Genomic DNA, 10,490 nt, shown 5'->3' with positions numbered 1-10,490 from the left:
ACTGCCGTGTTTTTTGTTTGTTTTTTTAATTTAAATCTCCTAAGTGCAGTGAGGCTGTGTAGATGAGGACCTCCCTGGTGTTCTTTATTTACTGGCCTGTTTCTGGTCTCTAAAAATGAAATGTCTCTTTACATGGAGAGGTGAACTTGTGGTTTATGTTGTTTGCGAGATCCAAGTTGTTCCATTACGCACCCTGTGGAGAAATAAATGTGAAACTCAGACATTAAACAAATAAAGCCCCTGGAGTTAGCATTAGATTGCTTTCATTTAAAAGTAACCTCAGACTTTCAGGTCGCTCTGTAGGAAACGTAAATTAATTACAGAGAGTAGTGCGACGGTTATACAGCAGGTTTTGTGCGTGGGGGAAAAAAGAGCGAGGCACAGGTTACGGCGTGTGATACTATTCATCGGTGCAGTGAGGCGGTGGGGGGATATTATGCTAGTGGGAGGATTATTGGTGTTATTAGTCTTGTGCTACTAACCTACATGGGGGAGAGCTGCGGAGATATTATGTCACTAAAGAGAGCCTCCTTAAATGGACACCGGATCGGGCCCCGACACAGTAACCTCTTGAAGTCAGCAAATCAGCAAAGCACATGGCTGTTTTTAAAGAATAAATATTACAAAGAAAACATGTTTAATTCTCGCCAGGATCAGCTCCAGGTTCCTGGTGAGTCAACCGGGGGTTTGGGAAATGGAGTACTGAAATATTTATCAGAGTGTTGCATATTCAGCTGAGGGTCCTTTGTGCGTGCTCGTGTGATCTTTCACAACACGTTCACAAATTAAATATTTATCGCATTTAAATAAAAAGGCGAGTGCCGGGTCTCACCGAGTGGTAGCGTATGTGTGTGAGTGTGTGTCTGTGCGTGTGTGTTTGCCCTGTGCCTGAGTGCATGAGGGGAGAAGCGAGCCGTGTGCTATCTGGGATGATTGGTGTGGAGTCCCAGGAGGTGGGGGTGTGTTGAGCCTGTCAGGATGGAGATATGCGACTCACCTCCCTATCTACTCATTCACAGAGACTGGAATCAGCCTCAGCTTAACCAGTGCGCGGTGGTGACTGAGGGGGCTGCAGCAGACACAAAAAGAGCAGTGTGCCTGACCTAATGCTGCAGTAAGCCACCACGCACACAGCTGTACGTATGGAAACAAACCGAAAAACGTTTTCTCTCTGCTTCAGTACATTTCAAAAAAATAACTTCAATGATTTACACATTAATTTGCTATGTTATGTTATGTTTATTTATTTATTTCCATATTAAACAAAGTTGTTTTTTGTACAGTTACAGACAAATGCAATGCGTGCCAATATGCTCTGAATAAAACTGTATGCAGCCAGCACCATACTGCAAATAGCTCTGAGGAGAGACTTGCTATTGTCAAGTATCTTGTGTAGCGTAGCATTTCCTGACACCAGAGTTTTCGGTGATCAAAACAGCATGGCAGGTGGAAAAGAAAAGGTTAAACATAAATGCTAATGCTATTGTTAGAAAAACCTTGTGTGAGCAATTTTTTTGCCAAATATTTCTGTCACCGAACCAGTTTGCTGACTTTATAGCGTGTCTGTGCTTGCACCACTGTTATGTTATATGCTGTATTATCCATCCATCCACATTCTATACTGCTTATCCTTTGAGGATAGTGGTGGGGAGCTGGAGCTAATCCCAGCTGACATTGGATGACTGGCAGGGTACAACCTGGACATGTCACCAGTGTATCACAGGACCAACATCCTGAGACAAACAACTATTGTTCTAATTAGAGTCTCCAATTAACCAAACCCATGTTTGAATGCCTTTGAAATTGTGGGAGGAAGCCAGAGTACCCAGAGAAAACCCACGCAAATACAGAGGGATCAGGCAAACTCCACACAGAGAGACCCAGGGTCTGTACTGGGAGCTCACTGCACCACCGTGCCGCCCAATGCTTTAGCATGTCAAAAATCATCCAGACAAACAAGAACACATGAGACCTTGCAGTCATGTCGTCTCCTGCTTGTTATAGTCATCCTCTCAAGGGCCCACTAGTGCAAGTCAAGAGTCACTAGGTCAAGGATAGCCAAGAGAGCAACAGATGTAGCAAGCCTCTTTACAAATTACCTGGTTGCAGTTACATCAGCCCTTTTAGCGGGGCTCCCAAAATGGAGCCCCCACATGCCTGTGGACGTCTGTTACTGGGCCCGCAGAAACTGAGTGAAGAGAATCGTGGGAAATTAGGGGGAAACTCATTGTGTCATTACACATTATTTATCACTGTATGTAGGCAGAAGCAATAAAAAATAATCGCTGAAACTAATATTGGATCCTCAAATCCTGTTTATTAGAGCCAATGAGAATCCCCAGTGTTGTGGGTAAATAAGATTAACGCATTACAGTTTCTCCTCAGCTTGTTGCTAATTTCCAAAGGCCAAATGTCAGTGTGCTACTCGCTCACTAATGACACAGGAGTCGGTTTTTATAGCACTTTTCAAAGAAAACACTAGCAGGGCCAATTTAATTACAGCGTGTTCACACCACATCCTTTCTAACGTTGGGAGATGACTTTACTGAGTTTCCCAACATATGCACATTCAAGCCAGGTACTGCACGCTACCTTCAAAGCATGACAAAGCATGACTGTGGCTTTTCACCGTTCCCGGGGGCGAACTTGACGTGGAGGGTCACCTCGTGCTGTGAGGAGAAGGGGGGGGGGATGGGAAATGCTCAGGTTCTGCTTTCACAGTGGCACCGTGAGCGGAGCCGACCCACTGCGACAGAGACATCGAAAATGAGCCAAACATAATTAGCATAGAAATAGTCAGCATGTGGGAGCGTTTTGTGTGAAAAATAATACCTCATCAACATCAACAACCGCTATTACAACAAGACAGAATGCCTCTATTGATGAGTGCAGCCCAGCATGGAGCGCGCCGTAAATCACCATATGATCCCTCTGAGGTTTGAATCAGCCTCTTATATTCCGACACCACAGCGTGGATATGAACACAACTTAACAAACAGTGTGAGTGCAGGTACATTTTCTTCCCCGCGTCCTAAACCGGCTCTTTACTGATGCAGTGTCAGATGAAATTCCTGTTGACAAGCACAGCCTGGCGAGAGGAAAATCGACCTCCTGTGGGAAGGGGAGTCTCGGAACAGCTTTGTCTTGAAAATGTAGCACCAGTTCATTAAAGGTTAATGGTGCATTGATGATAAGTTTTATCCACCTCCTCTCTCCAGGACTAATGATGCACTGCCTGCATTTTGACATCTTTCAGGTAGGATGGATGGTTGAGTCCCAGGGATAAGGTGCCTTAGAGCCTTTACTATCGTGGCCAATGCCGCAATACACTTCTTTAAAAGGAAGGCACCAAGTTTGCAGAGACAGGATTTACACCTCAAAGCATCTGTAGTCTCACCTCAGTAAATCTCTATTGAAAGGATACATCTGAGACTCTGATGTGTTTATAACTCTGCGTCTCTAGGCATTAGCATTGGTTGCAACACTTCCTTGAAGTGAGACACATATGTAAAAAATGCAAAAGTGAGATTAAACACTTGAAGTTGAAAGTTGGCTTCAGACATGGAGTGGGGGATGCACCTTTCATATTTCATCAACAGCATGGCAGTAATTAAAAAGAAAAACTGGACCATGGATGAATGTCTAACTTCATTACTTTGTCTGTAAGTGGTCTTAGCTACTGCACCATTTACTTGCATGTGTTTTATACTGGGAAGTGGTGAGGGACAGCAGGTTATAGCACTTGAATGTTAGCTCTGGAGGGAAGTGGCCACAGTTGACATTACTGGCCAATGGTCAGTGTGATCTAACTGCTTTTTAAAGGGAGAGGTTGGAAGTTTTAACAGTTTATATGTTGTAAATATCAACAATATGTATATATACATGTATATGAACTCCAGCCATGTACATTCTCTATTGCAATGCGGCAGCTAATGAAAGTCCAATAGACATGAACAGTTTCTTGTAATTCCTGCACAATTACATGCGTTTATGTGTTTTACTGGCTCTACACGGTTGACTACACACGAATCACACAAAAAATATGTCCTGGCATGTGGGATGGTTGGTTTTAAATAGACTCAAGTGTATCTTAAGGCATCAGTGGCTTAATAATCAGACTCCATGCACAACGTGTTAATTACATTCAATGCATTTTCTCATGGATTTTAGAAGCTTTGAATAAAAATGGCGTCTCCTTTCCTCACTGCAAATATGAATCTCTAATTGCACTGTTTCTCTAAATGGCAGAACTAGCCAGCAAGCGAACAACACCATGAATTATTGAGCAAGTCAGAGATGTGCAATGATTCAGTGGTCTAAAACAGAGGATGCCAAACTTCTCAGCTCATGACCCCCAACATAACAGTGCAAGAGACCAACGTTATTCCAAAAGATATTGATTTGAGTTAGTTCACTACAAATTCACCTACGTGCACATGTTACAATGTTTCCTGTGGTGCTGTGAACTGACCTTCTGCTCGGGCTGTCACTTCTCTGTCATATTCACCTCCAGGGTCAAACGAAGACAAAGAAAATCTAAGGATGATCACTATTTGTATGGTACTATTTTGTATTCATCTATGTTCTAGGTTCGGAACAATTATGGCTCAAATATGATTCTTTAGAATTAATTCTAAATTGTATTCGATTTTTTTTAATTATCCTGCGACCATCTTTGTCTGTCTTGTGACGCTCCAGGGGGACTTGACCCCTAGTTTAAGAACCACAGGTTTAAAGCATTGTCTTACCTGCAGTTCAAAAAGTAGCAGCAACACCATTAGCACATCAAAATGCAGCACTGCTGTGAGGTCATCTGGCAGCTGAGAAGTTCAGATGCATTTAAAAAAAAACACAACATCTCCGATTTAATTCCTGCCTAGAACCTTTTCTTGCAAGTCTTACCTCTATTTCCCTGCATTTTGCATTGGAAAATGTTTACAGGTAAAAGAAAGGTGCTCAGAATTGAATGAGTAAAACAAGTGAAACCGTATAATGAAGAACTGAAGCAACATCAAGGACATTGTTAACCTCCTGTGTTTTCACTCTGTGGTACAAGGACATTTTTGAGGAATTTGTTTGCCAACCATACATTTGCAATTAATGTTGCCCTGCGGCCTTCACCTGCATTTCGGTGGATCACTATCTTCCATGATTTAAAAAAAGATTTTTTATTTTTATGTGTAAAATTGAAGCAGACACCTCAAGCTGGCAGATTCTCCACTGATTGATCCAATATAAAACAGTTACATCTGCAAACTGGCTTCAATTCACCATCAACTGTATAATGACTAAAAACTGTGTTGTGAGGAGAACCCTCCATACTCTGCGGGTTGATAAGCATCATGTATAAATCTCTTCTTTCCTCTTGGACGGCCTCTTCCACAGCATGGGGACACAATCTGGATGGATCAATAGAAAGGCTCAGCATTTGCCAAACCGACCAGTTAGTCTTCATTCTTGAAGTCTGTGGCACAAAAGGATGGCGAAAAAGAAAAACCTTCCCAAAGACAACAAAAATGCCAAAAAATGTAACAGATGCCACCTCATCCTTGACAAAAATAACTTTGCTGGCTCACTATAGTCTGACTGGTTCCTGCACACATGTTGGACTCACTATCTGGCAGTTGCTAACTTTTATTGAGAAGAGATAATAAGAAGAGACTAAGTTTTGAATCATATGTTTGCCTGTACGAGAAATGGGTTGTGCATGTTTTTTTGTGCGCAATTGTCACCTAGATGCCCGGATTGTTGCATCAGTTGTCATGACTGCAGGCCTCATTGCATATCAGCAGCATGTTCTTTTTTGGATTGCTGCTGCCTACCCTGCAGTCTGCACTTTAAATACTATTAGTGCACTCAACCTTTTCAGAAGTCGCCTCAGTGATTTTACTGTGTAACTGGACCTGCTGTGAACTACAATCAGGTGCCTTAAAAGGAGGCAAATACAGATCTCCTGTAGCTGAAGGATAAAATCAACCTGTGACGGGAACAGTGGTGTATCTTCACATAAGCTGGTTCAGCTCAGTCTGCAAACTATTTGTTGCAGATTTCTGTTCATCCACAAATTTAATTGTTTTGCCGTGGGGGCCCCTCGGTCATAAACTCCTCCAGGTCCTCTGGTGGATCAGGATCTCAGGGAAGAAGCACATTTAAACACACAATAAAAGTTTGACCAGCAATAGTCTAAAGAATGTGTTTTCTATGTCATGTAGTAGAGAGAAAGGTAATGTGGAGTTCAGTTTCTTAGGGCTTACCTTAGATTCTCTAAGCCTTCCGCCATAAACCAAACCTTTTTTTCCCCCTACAATTTACCAATAATTTCTGTGGCTGTCGTCTATCAACATTTAATGAGTCGTCAGCAAAAAATGGCATTAAAGGAAAGTAATAACACAAAGTAACTGAATCACCTGGTATTGAAGTTGTGCTTGTGAATGGAGGTGAGTAGGATTTTAACACCTAACTGTCTATAGCAGGAAACTTTCATCCAAACATCAAACTGAATTATGAGCACCGTGCCTTATTGTACCTGCTACCATGAAATCCTCACAAATGGCTCACACTGTAATCTGTCAAACTATCCTGCTGTTCATAGTTGGATTTATTCTATACCATCTATATTTCCACATGTTATAGGGCTTATTTAAATGTATTGTATGTGTGTATTGGAGTGTAATACTGAGATACTCATATAACTATTTGCATAGAGCAACTACCAGTTACACAAAATGCCCATTGAGATGGTGAAGGTAAAATGCAGTAATATAATTACTAATCTACATTAATTTCATGCAACTTTAATACAGCAGCATCAAATGTGTTGGAGTAAGCTCATCCCTCTTTCCTAGATGTTATGATTACATCACACAAATTTGTTCCCCCAAGTACAGAGAGACCATCAAATGTAAATGTTTTTCATTCAAGTGAATGAAATTCTTAGGAATGGATGATGGTTACGTAATGAGCAGCACCAAGTTTCCTTCAAAACATACTTGCTGGTGCAAGATGTTGTAAAGCTGTTTGTAACCAGTGTTGTGCTAAATTGTGCTGAAGAGCAAGAACTCTTTTCTTCCCTGCTGATGTTCGGGAAATGTTAAGAAAACTGAAATAAAAAGATCTATTTTTGTATTATTGAAATTTGTTGAGTATTTGTAAAGATGCTGGTTTTAAAGTCTAAATATAAAATGTGTAAATTATTTAGATCGTGTTTATTACTTTCTAATTGACGTTTAGCTTTTTTTTTGATGACATGAAAGAAACAACATTTGCCATAGATTTGCAAAGATGTGGGATAACAAGCTAACTATTTAGTATTGCACCTTTAATCAACAGTGAAATAAGTTGTACTATAGTTGGATCTCAATAGAATTAACAATTATCAAAAGAGTTGTATGTTAACACTTGATTTGATTCTGTTTTAGGTTGTAATTTTACTTCAATTGGCTTTATACTGTCTGTGGAAATGGAAACATTTTTTGTTGAGTTGTGGATATTATTATTATTCCTATTGTAAATTACAAATTGATATACCACAGCCGGTAAAACAAGACTAGTTACCCTAGTTGAGTCAATGCCATCTGGTTGATGGGATTTTGAGCAATCCTGATAAATGTGTTCCCTCATCAGAGCATCATGTGCTATGACAGGCAGTGACAAGGACAAAGGAGTGAAGACGCCTGCTGAGAGAACTCAACGATGACAGCGTCTTCACTGTCTCCTGACTCACTGTATTTCTCGGAGACTCTGTAACCTCAGAAACCACAGAGGAGACGAGTTGTGTGGCAGCTAATCGAGGACGACTGGGGCCGTGCCAGCGTCGTGCTGAGAAGCTCGTTCTGATTTTAACTAACAGCAGTGGACCTCCAGAGGCCTCGGAGCGAGGAGTCACGGAAGAGGGCTGCTAATCCAACCGAAGAGCTGTGGAGGTTTGATTGCCACAGCGCAGTTTTGCGGAGCTTTAGTTGAATGTAGTTTATATGTTTGTGTATTGATGGATTGCATTGATGTTATTGTAACATGAGTTTCGTTGGTGCTGTTATTTGAGCATTTTGACACTGTCGTCTGTCAGAGCCTCTGGTTATCTCTTGATGAATTGCATAATTGAATACTTCAGTAATCACTGCTGAGCCCAACCCATTTAGCAGTTGATCTCATGGCTTTGGGTCCTTGTTAGTTCCATGTGGTTTCTTGGCTGATAAATGTGCCGTAACCAGCACGGTCAGCCATTCCATTAGCCTACTGTTACTGAGATTAATGTTGTTGTGATGGTTAGAACCTGTACCTGTGTTACGGGTTGACAGTGGACCGGGCTGGAGGTCCAGTCTCGTGAGGAATGCTAGAATTTCCTGTTGCAGCCTGTGGTTTGTGTTCGGAGACTGGTGCTGTTCACGTGTTAACCCCGACGGTCGACCCTGACAGCCACCCTGTGTCTTCTAACAATGGCAGCCAGGTTTCTACATCACTCACAAACCCAGCGGCAGAAGGAATAATTAATTAGATTGGTCCTTTGTGCCCCCCTGTGCAATATTGTCTTGGCTGACTTTGGCCTTGATCAGCTTTGCTAGAGGAAAATGTTATAATGACTTTCTGATCAGTTTTTCTGTTTCCCTCCTCCCACAGTTGGACACCCGAATGGTACTTCTTCTAGGGATTTTTCAGTGACTGATTAAAAACAAGGTAATTTAATTGCCATTGTGTTCGAAGGCTGCCGACTTCTTCTCCGTACAGGAGAGTGATTCATTGGGTTCTCGAAAGTTACTCTTTGAATTCTTGTTTTTCCAACTTTCATTTTGCTGAAGCTACACATAACGAGCCAGGCAGAGATCGTGGATAAATAGCTATTCTCAGCTTACTGAGAGCTGTACGGCCCGGGGGGTGCGCATGTGCCCTAATAGATGGGTGGTGATATAATACTTCAGTTTTGACAGCAAATCTGTTCTTAAGTTGCCGTGACAGCCACTCAAACTCATGCCAGGAAGCTATCAAATGGAATGGATTATTCGCTGCGTTCGCATGTCTACACACCAAACTGAGAGGGGCATGACACAGTTCCTCTGGCAGCGGTTTGTTGGGGTGGAGTGCTGCCAGGGAACAAAGGCCCCAGCTCGGCGGGCCCGTGTGACCGAACAACGGGAACAGCTTCATAGTCGCGGCTCAACCTTCAAAACTTGCGCAGGTGAAGACAAACAGCTGCGCGTGGCCGCAGTCGCACTCCCCATGTGGAAACACAGCTGCTTACTGTGCCTGTCGCAGGAGTGAATCATACCAATTAATGTCCTTGGGATCCTTCCTTCCTGGTGAATTAGGATGAATAGCAGCGCTGGTTCTCTCTCAGAATCTTTCACAGCGCAGTCTCTGAACATCGGTGTTCAGAAAAGGCCATGTGTGGTGACTGAGAGGCTCGCCGCTTCATGCGCCATTGATATTTCTCCTTAAGTGGTCTCTGCGCTTCCTTTCCATTCATGGAAATAAACATCCATTTCAATGTGGTACTTTTCCTATGCTATAGTCATAATTTAAACATGATCTATCATTGCCTGAACACCAGTTTGATTAACATATGACAAGGCTGTGCTCATATAATGAGACTTCAATTTCCTGCAAAGTGAGTCTAAACTTTACAGCACACATGAGCATAAAAAAACCACACTGTAAATAATAAAAAGGACCAAATATGAGTCAGCAACATAAAAAAAGACTTGTTCATCACTCATTAATGTAAAATACCACATACTTAAAACAAGCACAGGAATCCACATCCCTGCATGTTCAAAATAAAGAGGACTGCAACATTCTTTTTAGTTCTGTATCAAGGCCTAAATTGGTGCCCAGGGGCTGCCGGTGCAGGAGTGAGCAGCATTAGCTTTCCTCACCACCACCCTGGCCCCTTACAGACTTACTCCCACCAGTAAACATATTGGCTGTTTTCACCAAGTTTCCCAGTCTGTTTATCCGTGCCTCTAAAAAAAAAAGCAGCCAAAACAAGACACTTATCAAATTCACTCATTTATTGATGTCAGGGTGCAGGAATGAAAAGATTAGTCCCAAATGTGATAAAAAAATGTTTATATATTAAAATATGCAAGTGTGCAGAAAGAGCGTAACCCAGGGGAGAGGCAGCAGATGAAATGAGCCGCTGCGAAAAGACACCTCTATCCCAGATATAGTGAAAACTGTCTGTACAGAAGTTCAATGTGCTGCCCATAATGATCTAATTTGACATGTCGGATTTTAAATCTCCAACTTTCTGAGTTAAAGGCTTTTTGCTCAAACTTTTCTGAAATGTATTTTCTCTCTACATTCCATCTTTCAAATTTCCCCTGCCCAGTGTCTGCCCGCAGTGAATTAGATTGTCCGAGGCTGCTTGGAAGTGCATAATGGCTAATGTTTTCCAGTCAGTCTAATTTGTTCACTTTTTATCTGCATCTTTATGCATCCCTATCCTCCTTATATAACCTCCTAGCCCCCTTTCTGTCTATTCTTCGCTGTCTTTT

Source organism: Hippoglossus hippoglossus, chromosome 5, assembly GCF_009819705.1.
Source record: "Hippoglossus hippoglossus isolate fHipHip1 chromosome 5, fHipHip1.pri, whole genome shotgun sequence".
NCBI classification, from domain to species: domain Eukaryota; kingdom Metazoa; phylum Chordata; class Actinopteri; order Pleuronectiformes; family Pleuronectidae; genus Hippoglossus; species Hippoglossus hippoglossus.
Note: the sequence above shows the minus strand (reverse complement) of the source record.